At 38.4% G+C, this 24,767-nt stretch overlaps 1 non-coding gene and 1 pseudogene across 1 annotated transcript; one reads left to right on the forward strand and one right to left on the reverse strand.

Annotated features, from left to right (window-relative positions):
• The first annotated feature begins 8,873 nt into the window (after window positions 1-8,873).
• LOC110124448 (placental prolactin-related protein 1-like) lies at window positions 8,874-22,676 on the forward strand (annotated as a pseudogene).
• Window positions 14,866-14,976, reverse strand: LOC139031645 (U6 spliceosomal RNA). Its single transcript, XR_011484150.1, has one exon. It is a non-coding gene; the product is annotated as a U6 spliceosomal RNA (small nuclear RNA).
• Window positions 22,677-24,767: the final 2,091 nt, after the last annotated feature.

The following is a 24,767-nucleotide window of genomic DNA, read 5'->3' on the forward strand; positions in this document are numbered from 1 at the left end:
CGATGCTTTTCTCTCTAAACATCCCACCCTCGCCTTCTCCCACAGAGTCCAAAAGTCTGTTCTGTACATCTGTGTCTCTTTTTCTGTTTTGCATATACGGTTATCATTACCATCTTTCTAAACCCCATATATATGTGTTAGTATGCTGTAATGTTCTTTATCTTTCTGGCTTACTTCACTCTGTATAATGGGCTCCAGTTTCATCCATCTCATTAGAAATGATTCAAATGAATTCTTTTTAATGGCTGAGTAATATTCCATGGTGTATATGTACCACAGCTTCCTTATCCATTCATCTGCTGATGGGCATCTAGGTTTCTTCCAGAACATGGACATTTTAACAGCAGCCATTACAGATGAGACTTCTGTTTATAAGACACCCCCAGAATGTTTCAAGAGAACAGCATTGAAACATGTATATTATCTAGGGTGAAACAGATCACCAGCCCAGATTGGATGCATGAGACAAGTGCTCGGGCCTGGTGCACTGGGAAGACCCAGAGGGATCGGGTGGAGAGGGAGGTGGTAGGGGGGACTGGGATGGGGAATACATGTAAATCCATGGCTAATTCATTTCAATGTATGACAAAAACTACTGTAATGATGTAAAGTAATTAGCCTCCAACTAATAAAAATAAATGGAAAAAAAAAAAAAAGACACCCCCAGAGGTTCAAAAATCAGAGGTGGTGATAGCAAAATAAGAACAAGTTTCTCGGTTTTTCCATGTATCCCCACAAAGGCTTTATGATCTGAAGTGTCCAGAAAAAAATATATTTCAGCCACATGAAAAATGTCAAACCATTCAGTGACCTGTCATCATAAACACTGTCACAGAACTTCCACATCAAAGTTAATGACATCCTTGTTAGAAGATCCTTCAGCTACCCTTTATGTATATCTTTATGAATATATTGACATCTATATATTTATATTTACTTGAATATTTTTAAGAAAATTAAGAAGGAAAGTTAAAATTCTCTTCTGATTTGAAGGTCTTGTGTGGGATTTTCACTTTTTTCATTCACATATTACTCTGAAATGAAGAGAATTATGGCAACAAGATAAGTCTAAATTCTTTATCTTTAGTCCCATTTTAGGAAAATGGGAAACTGACTTTCTTTTACATGCCAGTCATTTAGTGTGTGTGTGTGTGTGTGTGTGATATGGGCATATGTATGCAAGCGTAAGACAGCCACTGCTGCTCAAACAGCCTGAAAACTTTCATATACCACTGACATAGTCCTGACAAGAAGAGTCCAGCTTGGAAATCAAAACCTCTCCCTCAGTGCTACCTACCCTCAGCCTTTTGAATCTACTTTAAAAACACAAATGATTCAGGGGGAGGCTTTTATTTCACACAAGAAGCATCAAGTGATAAGGGACTTTGTCACCTCTGGGGACTAAGCACCCAGTTATAACATTTGTATGGAAGCTGACTTGTTAAATTTGCCCTCAAAGATAAGGAACCTACCAAAGCACTAGAAAGAGGAGAAGCAGGGTCCAGTTAAAAGTGAGGCCAGAGGCTGAGGGGTTATTCATCCACTGATAACTACTTAATTATTAATCCTTTTGCTTAAGTGATATTTAAGCATCAAAAAAGTCTCCATTTTGCCTTTCTCTGTAGATACTGCAAAGTTTTTCTTTTTCCTATGTAGACAACAACATATATAAATCAAATGTCATGTATAGTGACTAGCAAGCAGAGTATTGTTTGAAGCAGAATTGGCATAAAACTGCAAAATATTTAAAGTATATAAAATGAGAATTTGATCAATGTATATATTATATTTTAAATGTACTTTTAATTGGAGTATAATTTCTTTACAATGTGTTGGTTTCTGCTGTACAATGATGTGAATCAGCCATAAGTGTACATATATCCCCTCCCTCTTAAATCCGCCCACCATGCACCTCATCCCACTTCTCTAGGTGGTCACAGAGCATGGGGTGAGCTTCCTGTGTCCTACAGCCACTGCCTACTAGCTATCTGTTAATATTTTACACATGGTAATGTACTATGTTTTGATGCTACTCTCTCAATTCAACTTGCCCTCTCCTTCCCCCATTGTATCCACAAACCTGTTCTCTGTCTGTGTCTCTCTTCCTGCCCTGAAAACAGGTTAATCAGTGCCATTTTTCTAGATTCCATATATACTCATTAATATACAATATTTGGTTTTCTCTTTCTGACTTACTTCACTCTACATAACAGGCTGTAGGTTCATCCACCTCAGCTCAAGTGACCCAAATTCACTTCTTTTTAAGGTTAATTAAAATTCCCTTGTATAGATGTACCACAACTTCTTTATCCATTCCTCTCTCAACGCACATCTAGATTGCTTCCATGCCCTGGCTATTGTAAACACTGCTGCAATGAATTTTGCGGTACACGTGTCTTTTTGAATTATGGTTTTCTCAGGGTGTGTGCCCAATAGTAGAATTTCTAGGTCATATGGTAGTTTTGTTAGGACTTCCCTGATGACTCAGCAGCTAAAGAATCTGCCTGCAATGAGGGAGACACAGGAGATGGTTCAATCCCTAGGTCGGGAAGCTTTGCTGGAGGAGGAAATGGCAACCCACTCCAGTATACTTGCCATTTCCACCTACCCCTCTGCCATAGTGCTGACTGTCATTTACATATATATTAGAAAAGATTTTCCCTTTCTATTAACTTAAGTAACATACCTATCATCTGACATGTTTACCTTTTACTTTTTGAAGAGAACACAGGCAAGTTCCACTCTCTTAGAGAGCATCAATTATACAACACAATTTTATCAGTTATAGCCATCATGCTATACATTAGATCCTCAGACCTTATAATTTTAATATGTTAAAATGTATAACTTTTTACAAACCAGTCCCTATTTCCCCCACTCTCCAAGCCTTGGCAATCACTTTCCTACTCTGTTTCTGAGTTCCAATTTTTTTTTAAATTCCTTACAATTGAGATCATACAGTATCCATCTTTCGCTAACTTATTTCACTTAGCATAAGGCCCTCCAATTTCATGCATGCTGCCACATATGGAAGAATTTCTTTCTTCCTTAATGGCCAAATAAAATTCACATATATATATCACATCACATTGTTTTAATCTCTTACCTGTTGACAGATACTTAGATTGTTCCTGTAATAGTTTGTTTCTAGGCTACTGGAATATTGATGCAATGAACATGGGAGTACAGATTTCTCTTTGAGATAATTATTTCATTTATTTGAGTATATCCAGAAGTGGGATTAATGGCCACATAACAGTTCTTTTTGAAATTTTGTGAGAAACTTCCAGAAGGTATTCCATGGAAGTTGCACCAATATACATTCCTACCAATAATGCATTAAGACCTCCATTTTCTACACATCCTCAATCACACTTATTTCTTACTTTTTGGTAAAAGCCATTTAAACAGGAATGAGGTGGTATGTGTTGTACTTTTGATTTGCACTTCCCTGATAGTGATGTTGAGCATCTTGTCATATACTTCTTGGGCATTCTGTATGTCTTATTTGGGGGGAAAATTGTCTATTCTGTAAAAAATAGCATGCATTTTGTATACTGTATTTGAATATATAAAACTCAGTTACCTATCCATACACAAAAACAAATTACAGAAATACAAATAATCCCATTTACAATTGCATCAAAAAAATAAAATACTTAGAAATAAATTTAAGCAAGGTGTTGAAAGATCTATGTATGAAAACATTCAAGACACTCATGAAAGAAATGTTTAAAAGACACAAAAGGAAACATATTTCATATTTATTGACTGGAAGAATTAATATTGTTAATACATCCATACTACCCAAAGCTATCTACATATTCACTGCAGTCTCTTTCAAAATTCCAAGGCACTTTTCACAAAACAACAAAAAAAAGATTTTACAACTTGTATAAAACTGCTGTTGTTGTTCAGTTGCCAGGTCATGTCTGACTCTTTGTGACTCCATAGACTGTAGCACACCAGACTTCCCTGTCCCTTACCATCTCCTAGAATTTTTCCAAGTTCTTGCCCACTGAATTGGTGATGCCATCCAACCATCTCATCCTCTGTAAGCCTCTTTTTCTTCTGCCTTCAATCTTTCCCAGCATCAGGGTCTTTTCCAATGAATCAGCTATTCACATTAGATGGCTAAAGTATTGGAGCTTCAGGTTCAGCATCAGTCCTTCCAAAGAGTATTTGAGGTTGATTTCTTTTAAGGTTGACTGGTTTGATCTCCTTGCTGTCCAAGGGACTCTTAAGAGTCTTCTACAGCACCACAGTTTGAAAACATCAGTTCTTCAGCACTCTGCATTCTTTATTGTCTGTCAAACTCTTACACGCATACATGACTACTGGAAAGAGTGTAGCCTTGACTATACAGAACTCTGTCAGCAAAGTGATGTTTTTACTTTTAACATGCTGTCTAGCTTTTTCATAGCTTTCCTGCTGAGAAGCAATCGTCTTCTAATTTCATGGCTGCAGTCACCATCCACAGTGATTTTAGAGCCCAAGAAGAGGAAATCTGTCACTGCTTCCATCTTTTCCCCTTCTATTTGCCATGGAAGTGATGGGACCAGATGCCATGATCTTAGCTTTTTTGATATCGAGTTTTAAGCCGGCCTTTTCACTCTCCTCTTTCACCCCATCAAGAGGCTCTTTAGTTCTTCTTCCCTTTCTGCCATTAGAGTAGCATCATTCACATATTTGAGGTTGTTGATATTTATCCCAAAAATCTTGATTCTAGCTCTTAGGACTCACCCTGTCCAGCATTTTGCATGACATGCTCTGAGTATAAGTCAAATCAGCAGGGTGACAATATTCAGCCTTGATGGACTCCTTCACTAATTTTGAACCAGCTGATTGCTCCTTGTCTGCTTATAACTGTTGCTTTTTGAACTGCATACAGGTTTCTCAGAAGACAGGTAAGTTTGGTCTGGTATTCCCATCTCCTTAAGAGTTTTCCACTTTGAATACAGGCTTACCTCAAGAAACAAGAAAAAAAGTAAAATAAATAACTTAACTCTACACCTAAAGCAACTTGAAAAGGAAGAAATTATGAACCCCAGTGTTGGTAGAAGGAAAGAAATCTTAAAAAGTATGGCAGAAATAAATGCAAAAGAAGCAAAAGAGACCATAGCAAAAAAATGAACAAAACCAAAAGCTGGTTCTTTGAGAAGGTAAATAAAATTGACAAGACATTAGCCAGACTCATCAAGAAACAAAGGGAGAAAAATCAAATCAATAAAATTAGAGATGAAAATGGAGAGATCACAACAGACAACATAGAAATACAAAGGATCATAAGAGACCATTATCAACAACTATATGCAAATAAAATGGACAACTTGGAAGAAATGGAAAAATTCCTAGAAAAGTACAACTTTCCAAAATTGAACCAGGAAGAAATGGAAAATCTTAACAGATCCAATACAAGCATGGAAATTGAAACTGTAATCAGAACTCTTCCAACAAACAAAAGCTCAGGACCAGAGGGCTTCACAGCTGAATTCTACCAAAAATTTAGAGAAGAGCTAACACCTAACCTATTCAAACTCTTCCAGAAAATTGCAGAGGAAAGTAAACTTTCAAACTCATTCTATGAGGCCACCATCACCTTAATACCAAAACCTGACAAAGATGCCACAAAAAAAGAAAGCTATAGGCTAATATCACTGATGAACATAGATGCAAAAATCATTAACAAAATTCTAGCAAACAGAATCCAACAACATATTAAAAAGATCATACTCATGACCAAGTGGGCTTTATCCCAGGGATGCAAGGATTCTTCAATATCCTCAAATCAATCAATGTAATACACCACATTAACAAATTGAAAAATAAAAACCAATGCTTATCTCAATAGATGCAGAGAAAGCCTTTGACAAAATTCAACATTCATTTAAGATAAAAACCCTCCAGAAAGCAGGAATAGAAGGAACATACCTCAACATAACAAAAGCTATATATGACAAACCCACAGAAAACATTATCCTTAATGGTGAAAATTTGAAAGCAGTTCCCCTAATGTCAGGAACAAGACAAGGATGGCCACTCTCACCACTACTATTCAATATAGTTTTGGAAGTTTTGGCCACAGCAATCAGGGCAGAAAAAGAAATAAAATTAATCCACATAGGAAAAAGAAGAAGTAAAACTCTCACTGTTTGGAGATGACATGATCCTCTACACAGAAAACCCTAAAGACTCCACCAGAAAATTACTAGAGCTAATCAATGAATATAGAAAAGTTGCAGGATATAAAATTAACACACAGAAATCCCTTGCATTCCTATACACTAACAATGAGAAAACAGAAAGAGAAATTAAGGAAACAATTCCATTTACCATTACAATGAAAGAATAAAATACAGCCTAAAGAAATAAAAGACCTATATATAGAAAACTATAAAACACTGATGAAAGAATACAAAGAGGACACAAATAGATGGAGAAGTATACCTTGTTCATGGATCAGAAGAATCAATATAGTGAAAATGAGGATACTACCAAAAGCAATTTATAGATTCAATGCAATCCCTATCAAGCTACTAACGGTATTTTTCAGATGCTCGGGGCAGGTGCACTGGGATGACCCACAGGGATGGGATGGTGAGGGAGGGGGATTCAGGATGGGGAACACATGTACACCCATGGTGGATTCAAGTCAATGTATGGTAAAACAAATACAATGTTGTAAAGTAAAATAAATAAATTAATAAATGAAAAATGAAAAAAAAATTTTCCAATTTTCTGTGATCCATACGATTTTTTTTTAAATTCCTGTGCTTTCTCTATATTTCAGCAAATGTTGGCAATTTGATCTCTGGTTCCTCTGCCTTTGCTAAACTCAGCTTGAACATCTGGAATTTCTAGGTTCGCATAATGCTGAAGCCTAGCCTGAGGAATTGAGCATAACCTTGCTAGCATAGGAGATGAGTACAACTGTTTAGTGGCTTGAACATTCTTTAGTACTGCCCTTCTTGGGAACTGGGATGAGGATTGACCTCTTCCTGTCCTCTGGTCCCTACTGGCTTTTCCAAATTTTCTGACATACTGAGTGGAGCACTTTACTAGCATCATCTTTTAGGATTTTAAATAGCTTTGCTGGCATTCTATCACCTCCACTAGCTTTATGGGCAGCAGTGCTTCTTAAGATCCACTTGACTTCACATTCCAGAACGTCTGGCTCTGAGTGAGAAAATACACCATTGTGATTATCTGGGTCATTAAGATTTTTTTTTTATTGTTCTTCTGTGTACTTTTTCCATCTCTTCTTGGTCTATTCTGCTGTATTAAATCACAAAATACCAAAGAGTCAAAGTTATCTTGGGAAAGAAGAACAAAGTTCAAGACTAGGGTTGCTTATTTCATATTGTATTAGAAAGCTATAGTAATCAAAACAGAATGATTTGCTTCTGGCATGAAAACAGACACATAGACCAATAGAGCAGAACAGCAAAGCCAGAAAGAACCACATACCTGTATATCGTTGGTTAGCTTATGAAAAAGGAGCCAAGAATATCCAGTGGGGAAAGGACAAGCTTTTCAAAAATGGCACTGGGAAAACTGGATAGTGCTATGAAAAAATGAAACTGTATCCCTGTCTTTTAGCATACACAAAAATCAACTAAAAAGGGATTAAAATGTTGAACATAAGACTTTAAGCGATTAAACCCCTAGAAGAAAACATTGAGGTAATCTTCTTGCAATTGGTCTTTGCAATGAGTTTTGGGTTTCACATCAAAAGCAAAGGCAACAACTGCAAAAACAAACAAGTGGGACCACATCAAACTCCAAAGAAAGGAACATCAACAAAATCAAATGGCAATTTACAGATTGACAGAAGATATTTCCAAATCATATATTTCATAAGGGCTTAATATCCAAAAATACATGAGACATACAACTCAAGGGCAAAAAACCCCAAATAATCCAAATTTTTAATGGAGCATAAGAAAAGTAAGAGTTTCAATAAATCTGAAGATTAGACTGTAGATGAGAGACACAGCAAGGTTTTCCTGCTAGAACAACAAAAGCCTGTGCCTTCCTGGCATTACTTTCTTCATCTCCACTCACTTGTTTGACAATTACAGTTTGCAGTGTACATTCTTCACAGTGTACCCACAGTGAGCTATAATATGTACTAAGAACAGCCCCACTGGGGGGAAAAAAAAAACCCTAATATTTGCATACTTACTAATGAGGCATGTCAAAAGGAAGGTAATTTCCAGAGTTTACCACTCCATTGTTTTCTATATTTCATTTCAAAATTGTGCCACCAAGTAAGGAAAATGAGTTAAGAGACCTCAATAATATATAGATAGAAAATCAGTTTCTAAATGGGAGCATTAATGGATTATAATTTGGGTGCAATTTATTACTGCTATTGTAACTGTAGTCCTTTTGATTCTCTACTGCATAAGGTTAATATTTTATTATAAATATTAATAGCAACATAGGGACACATACTACTAAAGTTATAGTGAATAGAGAAAGACATAGAATATAGTAGGCAAGAAGTGAAAGTATGGGAAGTCAGCAATGGTAGTAAAGTAAAGGGCAGTATTGCCTTGAGAGGAAGGAAGGTTCTCAAAGTTTCTTGAAACACCAAGAACGAGCCAGATGTGAGGAATTAGCTTAATTTGTAAACCAGAAACTCTACCAGAAGAAATTTAAGTTCATAAAAATATTATGATGCTAAAACCCACAATTTAGACAGAGAATAGGGTAGGGTAGGGTATATAGACATTCAAAACTCTCCATTGCTTAGTGCATCAGGCACTCAAGGACCACCCTCACTGAAGTCTTTCTCTATTGCTCAACCTACAGGTACCACCATGCAGAAAGAGATAGCTCTACTCAACAGGCAGTTGAACCCTACTTTTATGGCCTTGTGGATTTCCTTAAGAAGCATTCAATGCAGCAGATTTCCTCCATGCCATCCTACCGGCTGACTGCCCATGGTCAACAGGACTCCTCACTCTGAGATCATTCCGGCAATCCCCATGGCTTCAGCTCCCAGCTTCCGTGGACACCAGTGGACTTACAACCCTGTCTGAGGTATGAAAGGCAGCAGCATGGCTTGTCTATGTGGTTCTCACTCCGTTCAGATGGCCACAGGTTAGTTGGTTCGCTCCCCAACAGCTTCAAATGACTCCCCCATTCCAGTGGACGGCCATGGACATGGGGTCTCTCCTTTGTGCTTCAGCTGCACCCCCAGGTGCAGGCTGGTCCCAGTTGGTCTCCTCCTTCTTTCCTCTTAGTCCTCGTCTCTTCTTTCCTTTGTCCTACCGAGTTCTGTTTGGATCCGGACATTCCTTCTCAGTAGTCAGGGGGTCCTGCCAGTATTCACCTGGTCTTCTGTGAGAACTGCTGTGTCTTTAGACGTTCTTGATGCATCGGTGGAGAGAGGTGTACCCCACTTCCACCTACCCCTCCATCATCTTGTCCACCCCCATTTGTGCATGTATTAGAAACGAGTTTCCCTTTCTATTAAGTAACATTGCCATCACCACACATGTTTAACTTTTGCTTTTTGAGGAGAACACAGGTAAGTTCCACTCTCTTCAGTTCATTCAGTCGTGTCTGACTCTATGTGACCCCATGGACTGTGGCAACACAGGCTTCCCTGTCCATAACCCAACTCCTAGAGCTTGTTCAATCTCATGATTAGATACCATGATTAGATCATGAAGCTCAAATATTAGAACCTCCGACCTTATTATTTTTCTATACATGAAAATATGTAACCTTTAAAAATCTATCCCTATTTGTCCTACCCTCCAGTCTTTGGCAATCATTTTTCTATTCTGAGTTCCATCTTTTTTTGCTTTTTTTTTTTTTCTAAGATTCCTTATGATTGAGATCATATGGTATTTGTCTTCCTCTGACTTAGTTCACTTAGTGTAATGCCCTCCAGTTTCATCCATGTTGCCACAAATGGAAGGATTTCTTTCTTTTTCTAATGGCTAAATAATATTTACCTATATATGTCACATCACATTGTTTTAATCCATTCACCTGTTGAAAGATACTCAGGTTGTTCCTATACCAAGGCTACTGTGAATAATGCTGCAATGAACATAGAAATACAGATCTCTCCTTGAGACAATGATTTCATTTCCTTTGACTATATATCCAGAAGTGGGATAATGGATGACATAACAGTTCTCTTTTAAATTTCTTGAGGAACCTCCACAGTATTTTTCCATGGGAGTTGCACCAGTATGCATCCCTACCAACAGTGCATAAGCACTCCTTTTTCTCCACATCCTCAACAAGATTTGTCATTTCTTACATTTTTGGTACTAGCCATTCAAACAGGTATGAGGTGATATCTCTTGTGCTTTTGATCTGCATTTCCTTTGATTATTAGTGATGCTGAGCATCTTGTCATATACCTCTTGACCATCTATATGTCTTATTTGTGGGAAAATGTCTATTCTTTAAAGATGTAGCATACATTATGTTTACTATATTCCAATATATGAAACTCTGTTGCTTACCAATATATTTACAACAAACTATCAGAAAGTTGTATAAAGAAAATAATCCCATTTACTATTGCATCACAAAAAGATAAAACACTTAGAAATAAACTTAAGCAAGGTGTTGAAAGGTTTTTTTTTTTTTTTTTAATTTTTATTAGTTGGAGGCTAATTACTTTACATCATTACAGTAGTTTTTGTTATACATTGATATGAATTAGCCATGGATTTACATGTATTCCCCATCCCACTCCCCCCTCCCACCTCCCTCTCCACCCGATCCCTCTGGGTCTTCCCAGTGCACCAGGCCCGAGCACTTGTCTCATGTACCCAACCTGAGCTGGTTATCCGTTTCACCCTAGATAATATACATGTTTCAATGCTGTTCTCCTAAAACATCCCACCCTCGCCTTCTCCCAGAGTCCACAAGTCTGTTCCATACATCTGAGTCTCTTTTTCTGTTTTGCATATAGGGTTATCGTTACCATCTTTCTAAAGTCCATATATATGTGTTGGTATACTGTAATGGTCTTTATCTTTCTGGCTTACTTCGCTCTGTATAATGGGCTCCAGTTTCATCCATCTCATTAGAACTGAGACAGCCCTCAGATTGGGAGAAAATAATAGCAAATGAAGCAACAGACAAAGGATTAATCTCAAAAATATACAAGCAACTCCTCCAGCTCAACTCCAGAAAAATAAATGACCCAATCAAAAAATGGGCCAAAGAACTCAACAGACATTTCTCCAAGGAAGACATACAGATGGCTAACAAACACATGAAAAGATGCTCAACATCACTCATTATCAGAGAAATGCAAATCAAAACCACAATGAGGTACCATTACACGCCAGTCAGGATGGCTGCTATCCAAAAGTCTACAAGCAATAAATGCTGGAGAGGGTGTGGAGAAAAGGGAACCCTCTTACACTGTTGGTGGGAATGCACATTAGTACAGCCACTATGGAAAACAGTGTGGAGATTTCTTAAAAAGCTGGAAATAGAACTGCCATATGACCCAGCAATCCCACTTCTGGGCATACACACCAAGGAAACCAGATCTGAAAGAGCCACATGCACCCCAATGTTCATCGCAGCACTGTTTATAATAGCCAGGACATGGAAGCAACCGAGATGCCCATCAGCAGACGAATGGATGAGGAAGCTGTGGTACATATACACCATGGAATACTACTCAGCCATTAAAAAGAATTCATTTGAATCAGTTCTAATAAGGTGTTGAAAGGTTTTATGCAAAACCTTTAAGACATTGATAGAAATTTTAAAAAGAGTTAAAGATATGTAAAGTTAGGTTGTCTATTCAATGTGTTTCTTGAGGTAGGACTTGTATTACTATAAATTTCCCTTGTAAAACTGCTTTTGTTGCTTCCTATAAGTTTTATATCACCATGTTTTCATTGTTCTTTGTTTCTAGGAATATTTTGATCTCCCTTATTTCTTCAGTAACTATTATTTAGAAGTGTGTTGTTTAATCTCCATGTGTTTTTGTTCTTTAATGCTGGCTTTTTTTTCTTTTTTTTTTCCCATTTATTTTTATTAGTTGGAGGCTAATTACTTTACAACATTGCAGTGGTTTTTGTCATACATTGAAATAGATTAGCCATGGATTTACATGTATTCCCCATCCCGGTCCCCCCTCCCACCTCCCTCTCCACCCCTTCCCTCTGGGTCTTCCCAGTACACCAGGCCCGAGCACTTGTCTCATATACTAACACATATATATGGAATTTAGAAAGATGGTAACAATAACCCTATATGCAAAAATAGAAAAAGAGACTCAGATGTATAGAACAGACTTGTGGACTCTGTGGGAGAAGACAAGGGTGGGATGTTTCAAGAAAACAGCATCAAAACATGTATATCTAGGGTGAAACAGATCACCAGCCCAGGTTGGATGCATGAGACAAGTGCTCGGGCCTGGCTTTTTTTTCTATAGTCGATATCTAGTCTCATACTGTTGTGGTCAGAGAAAATGCTTGATATAATTTCAATTTCCTTAAATTTACTGAGGTTTGATTTGTGACCCAAGATGAGGAAAATGTTCCATGTGCAGTTGAAAAAAAGTGTATTCTTCTGCCTTTGAATGGAATGTGCTGAAGATATAAATTAGGTCTGTTTGCTCTAATAGTTCCTTTTTGGCTTATGTTTCCCCATTAATATTCTGCTTTGATGATCTGTCCATTGGTAAAGGTGGGGTATTAACAGGCCCTAATATTATTGTGTTACTGTCAATTTCTCATTTTGTGTCAGTTAGTGCTCACCTTATGTATTGAGTTGCTCCTACGTTGGGTAGATAAATATTTAAAATTGTTATGTCTTTTTCTTGGACTGATCCTTTGATCATTTGGTAGTGTCCTTTATCTCTTATAATAGTTTTAATTTTAAGGTCTATTTTTTCTGAAATGAGAATTGCCAATCTGGCTTTCTTTTGATTTCCATTTGCATGGAATATCTTTTTCCCTCCTCTCACTTTCAGTCTGTATGTGTCTCTAGGACTGTATGTGTCTTTTGTAGACAGCATATATATGAGTCTTGTTTTTGCCTCCATTCAGCCAGTCTGTGTCTTTTGCTAAGAATGAGAGAAGATAATAGCAAATAAAACAACTGATAAAGGATTGCTTTCCAAAATACAAGCAGCTCAAACAAGTCAGTCATCAAAAGCAAAGGCAAGAGCTGCAAAAATAAACTAGTGAGACCACATCAAACTCAAAATCTTCCGCATAGTAAAAGAAACCATCAATGAAATGAAATGGCAACCTATGGAGTGAAAAAAATATATTTGCAAATCACATATTTGGTAAAGGCTTCATATCCAGGTATATATAAGAGACTCATGCAACTCAGTAGTAAAAGAAATCAAACAACCCAAATTATTAAATGGCAAGGAAGAATAATTGTTTTGAAAAATCTGAAGATTAGACTGTAGATGACAGACACTGTAAGTTTTTCCTTCCAAAACAGAAGCCTGTGTCTTCCTGACATTGCTTTCTTTATTTCCAATCACCTGTTTGGTGATTGCAAGTTCACAGTATACATCCTTCACTCAATAGCAATCACCCTACACTGAGTTATATGTGCTAAGAATAGCCCTACTAACTATAAAAAACTAATAATTACATACTTAATCTTGAGGCATCAAAAATCCAAGGTGATTTTCAGAATTTTCCACTCCATTGTTTTCTACATTCTATTCAAAATTGAAACACCTAGTAAGGAAAAATGAGTAAGAGACCTCAATAATACATGGGTAGAAAGTCATTTAAAACTGGGAGCATTACTGGATTATAATGGGGGCAATGTATTATTACTAATGCTATTGTAATTTTACTCCCTTTAATTCTCAGGTACACTAGGTTGATACTTATTTAAAATAGTAATACCAACATAAGAGACACATAGCACTCAAGTTACAGTAGGTTGAGAAAGACAAAGCTTATGAGGCAGGAAGTGAAATCACAGAAAATTAGCAATGGTATCAAATGAAGGAGCAGTATTGCCTAGAAAGAAAGCAGAGTTCTCTGATTTTTGGAGACAACACAAACAAGCCAGATGGGAGCCAACCAGCTTAAGCTGTATACCAGAAACTTCACCAGAAGGAAAATGAAGTTCATAAAAATATGCTGATGCTGAACGCCAAAATCCAGACAGTAAGCAAATAGGGTAGGGTATATGTAGATACTGAAAACTACTCAGAGAGGTAGACATGGAAGCAAATACACTAATGAGCATCAGAAAAATCAAAGCACAAAAGGGTCTGAAAAGTAAATCGTAAAGAGACTTGGTAGTCTGATCAAAAGAATAAGAGAATCAAATTAGACAACCAAAATAGAAAGACTTGTGCACATGATAGAACCAGAGAATGCTCAGGAGAGAAAGTTTTGGACCTAGTGGACCAGCAAAAGAAGCCTCCAGCATCAGGAACAAAAACCCTGGGCAGGACTCATGACTGTGTGCTTCTGGGAACAGCCTCAGTTTCAAAGTTTGGGCACTATACCGCCTAAAGGCAAACACAGACAAGGATTATAGCTTGCTGTGACAGTGAATCACAGACAATAGTGTTTGTTAGTTTACTTTTCTCATTCAACTATAAAGTTAATGAATCACTAACCAAGGATAATTGACACCATCAGTTTCCAGTCAGATCTTTTTTAGTCATACAATGGATATCTGAAGCTGATCAATGATCCCCAATAACACTTTCAATAATTCAATTTATTGATTTTTAATTGAAGGGTAATTGCTTTACAATACTGTAGTGCTTTTGGCCAAACATCAACATGAATCAGCCATAGGTATAACTATGTCCCCTCTCTCTCTTGAACCTCCTTCCCAACTTCCTTCCCATCCCACCCCTCGAAGTTGTTACAGAAAAATATGGAAGGCTTCACAAATTTGTGTGTCATCCTTGGGCAGGGGCCATGCTAATCTTCTCAGTATTATTCCAATTTTTTAATATATGTGCTACCAAAGCAAACACACGAATAACATTTTAACAAAAAAAAAATCATATAGTCTTCTACCAATAAATGATCACATACATTAGGAATTAGGGTATTCTGCTATATTTACTGCCCCTTATAGAGTTGAATTGCATAAGGTCCAAAGTTCCATGTAGGAATTAAGCATATATTTATGCATAACACATGTATACATGCACAGAAATATATGCAGACAAATATGTCTATGTTATACAAGCTATTATTCTCCTTGCCTGTCACAATAAGCTCTTTAGTTGATGAGAGAGATAGTCCCAAATTTCTCCAACTTATATGTCTTCTTTTTGAGAACTACTTCTTTTATTTTCATCACCTAATTTTAAATAACCATTTTATTCTTAACCATTCCCCTTTAAACTAACTAAGAGCAGAGAAAACCTCATAAATGCTGATATCTTAACCTTCATTAAATTACCACTCTTCCGGTAAATTGGAAAAAGAATCATGTTGAGATCTCATTCAGGAGGATAAAATTCCTGTTTTATCAGTTCTCTTGTCCAAACTCAATTCCTGCTCACTTCAGTCTTATATTCTGCTTATTTATAAAGGGCAGGCAGGAAAAGTAATATTAAAATCACGCTTGCAAGAGTCTATGATTTTATGCTTCTGTTGGCCAAAGGTAGGGCCAGGAATAATTTCTGAAATATTACAATACATCATGGAAACTTGAAGTCTAGTTCTACTATCAAAGAGGAGATGTTTGGAGATGGTTCAAAAACTCAGCCCCATGGTTGTCAGGATGTGCTCCCGACCAGACAGATGGATTTTCTCCCTGAAACGTCACAGTCAGGAAAGACCAGGCTGTGTCCACAGAGCCAGTGATGGGGTCCTGGGTGCTGAGCAGGTAATATTCTTGTATTACCATTTGGAGATTTATTTGCTATTTTCTCGAAGAAACAAATGTAATGAGAAGACTCAGTTCAGTTCAGTTAAGTCACTCAGTCATATCCAACTCTTTGCAACCCCATGAACGGCCGCATGCCAGGCCTCCCTGTTCATCACCAACTCCCGGAGATTAGTCAAACTCATGTCCATTGAGTCAGTGACGCCATCCAGCCATCTCATCCTCTGTAGCCCCTTTACCTCCTGCCCCTAATCCCTCCCAGCATCAGGGTCTTTTCCAATGAGTCAACTGTTTGCATTGTGTGGCCAAATTATTGAAGTTTCAGCTTCAGGATCAGTCCTTCCAAAGAACATCCAGGACTGATCTCCTTCAGGATGGACTGGTTGGATCTCCTTGCAGTCCAAGGGACTCTGAAGAGTCTTCTCCAACACCACAGTTCAAAAGCATCAATTTTTCGGCACTCAGCTTTCTTCACCTTCTAACTCTCACATCCATACATGACCAATGGAAATACCATAGCCTTGACTAGATGGACCTTTTTTATAAAAGATGAATAAAGTAGAAGAGCTGTCAAGGTGCCTAGAAGCAAGGCTAGCCAGGAGAACCAGGCCCCCACATTGATAATTGTCAAAGACTTTAACAGTGAGTGTTTTATAGACAGAGCAGAACAAGCAGATAAAACCAATGTTCTAGGGTCGCTGCTGTTTTGCAGTCAAAGACAAAATATTTTTCTCTGCAAGCAGAGTCATCACAGGTCCTGATGCGGTCCTGCTTACACACATGCAGACCGAGAGCCCACAGGCATGTGTGATGTGACATCAGGAAGTGAAGAGATGACTGTATTGGTGCCCAGTCACCTCCATCTGCTAATAATGGGACCTGGGGAAAATTACTTGCCCTCTCCAAGTCATTGCATCTTATTATAATTTGATCATCATAGTGAAGATGAAGGCTATCTCACAGGGTTACTGTGAAACACAAATTTTAAGATGTTTTAAGGCTTTTGGGAAAGTAACAAAGACATGCATGTGGTTACAAAGGTGAGTTAGTACTTCCAAGGTACAGTGTCATTTTTCTCTTTGTATTCTCTCTGTACTCAGTAGTAGCAATCAGTCATGTGTTTACTCTTACCCCAGTGTGATGGTAAACCACACAGATCAACTGGACTTTTCTTGTCATTTCAGTGTCTAAAATTCAAGCACTAGTCAATGTAGAGTGAAAAAATTCCACAAACTCCTAGAGGGCCTCGCTGCTCAGAGTCTGCAGAGTCCCCACATTAAACTGTCTTAAAAGAATGGCCTAAACACTCTGGCTCAGAATTAAGTTCCAAATGTTTGCAGAGTACAGAAGTACTTCTGGGAGCAATAGCAAAAATGCAGGGAGTAACCTACTTCTCCAACTATCTATCTGTGCAAATATCATCATCCACCTAAATTCACACAAAAGGCACTCCTGCTTCCCCACTCCAGCTACTACAGCTCCAATTCCCGCTCAGAGCAACAGGGAAACAGAAGGCTTCCCTCCACAGGACAGATTTGATAACCTCAGGTGACTAGATCATCTCAGAATGCTTCATGTTTTTATTTTAGCAGGGTCCTGCCTGCTCCTACTGCTGGTCATGTCAAAAGTGCTCTTGTGCCAAGGCAACTTATGCCCATCCTGCAGTCCTGACGTGTTTGACATCCCTCTGAAATCCCTTACAGACCTGTTTATCGGTGCTGCCAGGCTCTCCCAAGACTATCATAACCTTTCCACAATAATGTTCAATGAGTTTGTAAGTTCTGTGGTGGTGGTGGTGGATTAGTTGCTAAATCGTGTCTGACTCTTGCTACCCCATGGACTGTAGCCCGCCAGGCTCCCAGAAGGAAACTTCACATAAGTGACTGGGCCATACTGTCCTTTAAACAAGAGGGCTGCATCAGCCAAACTTCAAATAACACACTCTCTAGGTTAAAGATGCCATCAGCTCATAAGATGTGGAAATTGAAGAAAGGACCAGTTTTGTGAAATCTCAAAGATTCCTAAGAAGTGCAATAACTTTTTCAATTTCCTTTCATTCATTTTCTTTTTTAAATTTCCAAAATAAATGATTTTGTATTTGTCAGCTAGGAATGCCATAAAAGAATACAATAGACTCAGTGGAATAAACACCAGAAATTTATTTCCTCACAGCTCTGGGGGCTAGAAGTCCCAGATCAGGGCACCAGCAAGGTGAGGCTCTGCTGAGAACTCTTTCTTCCCAGGATGGCTTCTCCGTGCGTCCTCACACAGGGTGGGGGTGGGGAAGAGAGACAGAGGAAAGGACACACAGACACAGAGACAGAAGAGAAAAGTCTCTGGTGTTTCGCTTCATGGAGACACTAAACCTATTGGATGAGTGTTGCACCCTAAGAGCTCATTTAACCTTAATGGGCTTTGCTGGTGGCTCAGATGGTAAAGAATCTGCCTCAATGGGAGAGACCTGGGTTCTATCCCTGGGTCTGGAAGATTCTCTGGAAAAGGGAATGGCAAGCCACTCCAGTATTCTTGCCTGAGAAATCCCATGGACAGAGGAGTCTGGTGGGCTATAGACCATGGGGTGCCAAAAAGTCGGAACCCTTTTCAAAACACAGTACTTTGGCAGTTCGGGCTCTAACACATGAATTTGAAGAACACACATTCAGTCCATAATACTACCTGACAGAAAGCAGTTTTAGGTGGGACTGGGGAAAAGGAAGCATGGTGATTTTCTGGTCCTTCAGTGTCTCTCTGGGCTTTCTTCTCCAGGCTCAGAGTAAATAGCCAATAAATGAGAACTGCTCTGCAGTGAACTGGGTGGATGGAACATGTTAAACAAAGCTGAATCCCGGTCACAAAAACGAATACTGGTAGTTTTTTTAATGCTACAAATTATTGTTTTAATATTTGCAGTGAATAGGTTTCAAGCTACAATAGAAGGGGAGTTTACAATTGGAAACAATTATTCTCTTTCTGATGAAAGTATTTGAAAGTTGTATGTTAATTCTTTTAGGTCAATCAAGGAGCACACAGTAGAGCAGACAGCTAATAAAAGGCGCTGCTACAGGTTTCTATTAAATTCACGTAGTTCTTTGTACTCACTAGTTTTTGTTTCATCCTCCATTTTTGACTGTCCTTTTTTTTTCCAACTCTTCCAAGTAATCTCTTCAAATGTTCATAACTTCTGCTAAAGATTGGTTTTTCTCTATCAAAGTGTTAGTTAGATTTTTCTACTCTTGTTATTCTAAGTCCATTGCTTAGTATTTCCTATAACTTTATGCTATGATTTTCTGATGTACCATTTTGTCACCATAAACAACATTGTATTCTGCACCTGGGATGAACACTAAGCTTTTTGGTGTGTGGATTCAGAGATAAGTCGAAGTCATTACTGTATAACTCCTTATAAGGGAATATATTGGCTCTGGCCCACAGTAAACAAGAGATTAAATGGTTAAATATAGGTGCATGCATGCATTCTAAGTCACTTCAGTTTTATCCAACTCTTTGTAACACTACTGACTGTAGACCAACAGGATGCTCTTCCATAGGATTAGCCAGGCAAGAATACTGGAGTGTGTTGCTATATCCTCTTGCAAGGGATGCTCCTCACCTAGGGATCAAACATGAGTCTTCTTGTATCTCCTACATTGGCAGGAATGTTCTTTACTGCTACCATCCCCTGGGAAGCACCAACTATTGGTACATATGTACTATATTTGGTTCAAATAGTTTAAAAATAATAATAATAATAAAACAGAGAAGGGAAAAGTTTAAACTTAGAAAAGTTAGATGTAAAATCATTTTTATAGAGACAATGTATAGAAAAAGTAGGAAAAGAATGACTTTCAAATTTTGTGATGCCCCCCATTAAAAAATTACATGTCTATCAAACATGTTAATGTTCTGGTAATGGGTTCATCTACTGAATGCCCAACAACCCTAACTAATTGCCTGATCACTTTCAGGATGAAAATTATTCCCAGAGTATACCGGAGTATATCAATGCCACCAAGAGCTGCCACACCAATCCCCTCCATGCTCCTGAAGAAAGAGAAACAGCCCAACAGATGAACGTGAGTCTTTCACCTGGGTTTTTCACCAGATCAATGAGACAGTATGTAGCTTACCAGGCTTCAGATTATTAGAGGTAATGGTAACTGTACATGCAGAAAAAGGTGGAGGAACTGTAAGCAATTGAAGAGAAATTATATTATGCAGTTGATGAAGCATGAGTGAAATCAAGGGATGACTAAAGATCTGTAGTAGCAAAATAAATAACAGATCTATAAATTGTCCATGCAGACAAGTTTAGTTCAACCAATGCATTAGACACAGGATTGCAGCTATTATACTGTACAAAACAGGAAATGAATGGGAACTTCCATGTGTAAAATATAAGATTGCAAAATTCATGAATATGTGAGAAACACACCCCAGTTTTGAGTACTCCTTGTTACTACTGACTCCTACTTGGGAGTTCTATACCGCACCGCCCGGGCGATTGTGTTTACCTTTCAAGACTCTCCTGATTCTGCTTCTTCCTCTCTGACACCTCCTTCATTCATCATTCTCAATGACTTCTCTGTCATCTTTTATTCTTAATTTGTAAGTCTCCCCCACAATGGCCTATAAAACATTGCTTTGCTTCTCATGGCCACAATAATTGCCTCTGTTCTGAGGACAACACAGTTTACATAGCAAGGCTCAATCATTTATGGCACCTGCAAATTGTCACTGTTATTGATTTCCTGCATTATCCTTCTTCCTAACATTATTTAAAATATTTTCACATGCAGTCCCCCTTAAAATACTATCTTCTCTCTCTACAATTTTCTTAATGATACCAGCATTCTTTTCCTCTGTTAAGCTCATTAATAATGAGGATGATCAAGTAAAGGAAAAGGTCAAAGAGGAAGAAGAGGAGGGATTTTTCAATAAGCTTGAATTTAAAGTTTATTGAGAGTTACTACATGGCCATACATTTTACTAAGCACTTTATGTGCATTACTATATTTAATCCTACTCAGTTCTCTGTTCTTTACCACTAAAACAGTTCATGGCTGTAAAGAAATCAAGCATATTAACTAGAGATCTTCAGCCCCCAGGATTTTCATGCTCAATTCTACTAGTAGTAGTGAACTAGGGGGGAAAACCCTCCATTGTGAATCCCACTGATGCTGTTACTAAAGACAACGCTGTGCCATTTTCTGCCCGGACACATGTCAACAAGACAGACTCTTCTGATACCAGCATGGGGGCTGGTTTGGGATCAACTGAGGAAAGAAAGCCTGTTTAGGAATGTCATGTCTTCTTCATTGTCTCTTTGTTGTAATATCATAAAACAAATTACCAATTGAAAATCAATATGAATGACTCATCTGATTCATTAATATGAAAGAATCACTGGGTGACAATGATGTGGGCACAGGTAGAATGCCTCTTTCCTGGGTCAGGTACTGCAGGCACATACTGACTTGTCATAAAATACTTAGATTTCTCTCACACAAATATACAAACATAAAATAACTCACTGAGTGGTGGTAGAATTTCAGAGGAAAAAAGAAAATTCTTCATGTTATAAATTAGAACTCATCAGAGAATTAATTCCTAAAATAACCTAGATTTTTAATAATTCAGTGAAGTGTGAACTAATAGCTTACATTTTATACTTTTGCAACTTTTACTACCTTCAAAAATCTCTGCATACACATAGGAATAACCAAAAGTTTTTTAGGTCAGCTGCTCTGAGCAAAGATCACATGTTACCAAAACCACTGAATTATGATTATTTTAATGAGACTGTTTCTTATGGTTGCTTAGAATGAAGACCTTAGTAAGTGGATACTCATGTTACTGTACTCCTGGAATAGACCTCTGTATCATCTAATCAAAGAGCTGCAGAGTTTGAAAGAAGGCTCAGATGCTATCCTATCAAGTGCCATAGAGAATGAGAAAATGTCAGACAAACTGCAAGGATTCAAGAGAGGCCAGGTGAGCATCCTGCAGAGGGCTTTCTTGCTTTGTTCATGAATGAAAGAGGTGACCTGTGTAATGCATAAGGAGTTTTGAAATACTTCATTTTGTAAGAAAAGATTCATGAACTCTATATGCTAGACTGCTACTACATAAAGCAGTAGCCTAGTCATCCATAGTGATAGATTCTACTGTAAAGGAATCAGAATTTCACTGCAATTTTTGACATGTGCACACAATTCCACCAAAAGCTTGCCTCTTCCTAGGCACAGGTGGTTGAAATATTTTCAGGAGTAAGAGAACTAGAGAACAGAATTTTCAAGATCAGCATTTTCTTCAAAGTATCCCAGGACATCTGCTATTGAAGTTCCACTTGTCTTCTTTCTCTGTTCTCCTCAAATCAAAGGATGAGAGTGGGAAGGAAGAAAAGAGAAAGTTAAAACTAAACTTGAGTTATGTTTCTACTTTTTAGATTCCTAATAGTTTTCTCATAGGCTGGCTCCAAAATCCATATCTAGAGAGTTTTATATTTGTATGTCTTCCCCAAATCTTAATTTGATTATTAGAAGCAAAAAAGATAAGAAAATACTAATAAAACACATAAGAAGTCAGTATCTTTTGGGTATTCAGATTATTTTTGCAGTCAGGCTGAAGATGTTCGAGGCTCACACTTACTGGTCAGGACTCCCATCCCTGATGTCCACCGATGAAGATAGATGTCATTCTGCATTTTATAACCTGTTCCAGTGCCTGCTCAGGGATTCACGTAAAGTTGACATTTACACCAAGATCCTGGCATGCCGAATCCGCAAAACGTGCTAAATCCACATCCATCCCATCCAGCTCTGAGATGGTCATAATGATCTATCCCATAGCAAGCTTCTTTGAAATTTACAGCTTTTTAATGCATGCTCTGTGAAATGGGTCTTCTCTTAAAAAAATAAACACAGACTCTGTAGAGATGTCAAAATCTAACAGGGCAATTTGACAACACTTCATATTTTCATTTAATATAAAATCAAAAGAAAATCCACCCCTAGAATTGAGAGAATGAAGCTCGTTTTAAAATTAGTCACAAATAGGAGAAGCTGGCATTACAAATAAGACCATCAAGAGATTACATAACAATCAGAGCCAATTACTATGGGTCAAGTTATTACAATCAAAGAATTAGACAATTGTTCATGGTTCTGGCCATGCTACCAAGAAGACTGAATCCTTAGGATTCTTTATGAAAGCCAGCCGTGAACTGTCAGCCCACTGTCACAGTGTTACACCAGACAGGATCAGTGCTTCGCACCTTTGTACAAATAGCATGAGGTTTACTGAACTGTCTGAAGATTGTTAGGATGCTGTCTTAGACCTTCTGGGTTGCTATAACAAAATCTCACAGACTTATAAACAATGGAGATGGATTTCCACAGCGTGGTCACGCAGGGTCCTTTCTGGTCTCACACTCCTTATTGTATCCTCACACGGGGGAGGGCTCGGGAGCTCTGTGTGTCTCTATATATAAAAGCACTCATCTCATTGAGGAGGCTCCATCCTTATAACTCCATCACCTCACAAAGGCACCACCTATGGATGCCATAACCATGGGAATCAGGATTTCATCATATGAAATTTCTGGGGGACACAAAGGTTGAGACCATAGCAGATAGAAACGTGAACTGGCTCCATCCTCCTCCAGTGGCTGTCTTCACCCACACTCCACTGCATCCTCATTTTCTGCATCACCTTGCAACCGTTCCATACATTCTATCACTCTGGGTTTCACAAGGCCAGGTCAGTCAAGTGTCAACTCCATCTCATATTCAGCCTATTCAATGTTTCCCTCTCCCCTGCTGAGGCCCAGGGGACCTTCCAGGAAGCATCGATGTGTCCATTTCTGCAAGGTTCCTTCTCTCTCACTCTCTGGATCTTCATTCCTTGGGCCATGTTGGAACAGGGTAGATGGTAACGAGATGGGAAAGTTCTGACATCACTGACTTACATGGTGCTGTTGTAGCCTTCTCTTGGTCCAGATGGACTGATCTGAAATTCCCCCTGACTGACAAGTGTTTCTCTTGTGGGGTATCCTTGTGATTTTCCAGGACATTCACAAGTTGGGGATCCCCAAAGCCATAGTTCCCTTTTTAATCAGGGGAAATGCTCTGGCATGCACAGCCCACCACCTGCAGTCATCACCAGAGCCTCTCTGTTTCCCTCACTCTGCAAGCACCATCTGGAGAAAATTAAGTAGCCCACAGTGAGCTGCCTATTAGCTGACCCACAGGAAACCCATGTATCATAAATGCTCTGAACCACTGAATGGCAGAAATACTGGTGTGCATCTGTCTCCTGCCTGGGGCTTCTAGACAATTGTCCAACTTGTCACATAGACACTGAGGAGATCAGAAAGCTGGATTCAAAAACACATTTATCTGAGAAGTGAGATACCATTCTCTCTTCCTTTTAGAGTAACTATCCTAGTCAGTAATTATTTGGCCTTACAAACATGCCCTAGTAGGTCCCTGAATTATAAAATCCTCCAAATAGACTGAGTCTCTACTGAGACTGGAGCGATGTGACTGAATTAGGGTTGCTCAGCTTGTTCAACAGCGTCCAAACCACCTGGGATGAGGGCCAATCTCTTGACTGGCTCTCCTAAGAAGTCAGTGATGTTGCTGGGCTGGTTTTGCAGCATCTTTAGGGCTTTAGCAGTAATTCCTAGTAAACAGAAATTGGGAAATCAAAAGGTAGAAGGGAAAGGTTGATAAATAAGAGAGAAGGAAGAGAAAGACGGAAGGAAAAGCAGCAAAGGGAAAGTGAGTCAAGGCTTTGGGTGGTGAAGGATGAAATGCTGTTAGAACACTTTATTTTTAAGGACCCAAATATATGTGCTTTTTTTAATATCTGAAGAGCAAATATCTCATATTCCCTTTTATTTCCATTTTCTCTTCTCTCCTCTTTTTTCT

The sequence above is a fragment of the Odocoileus virginianus genome, chromosome 27 (assembly GCF_023699985.2).
Source record: "Odocoileus virginianus isolate 20LAN1187 ecotype Illinois chromosome 27, Ovbor_1.2, whole genome shotgun sequence".
NCBI lineage: Eukaryota > Metazoa > Chordata > Mammalia > Artiodactyla > Cervidae > Odocoileus > Odocoileus virginianus.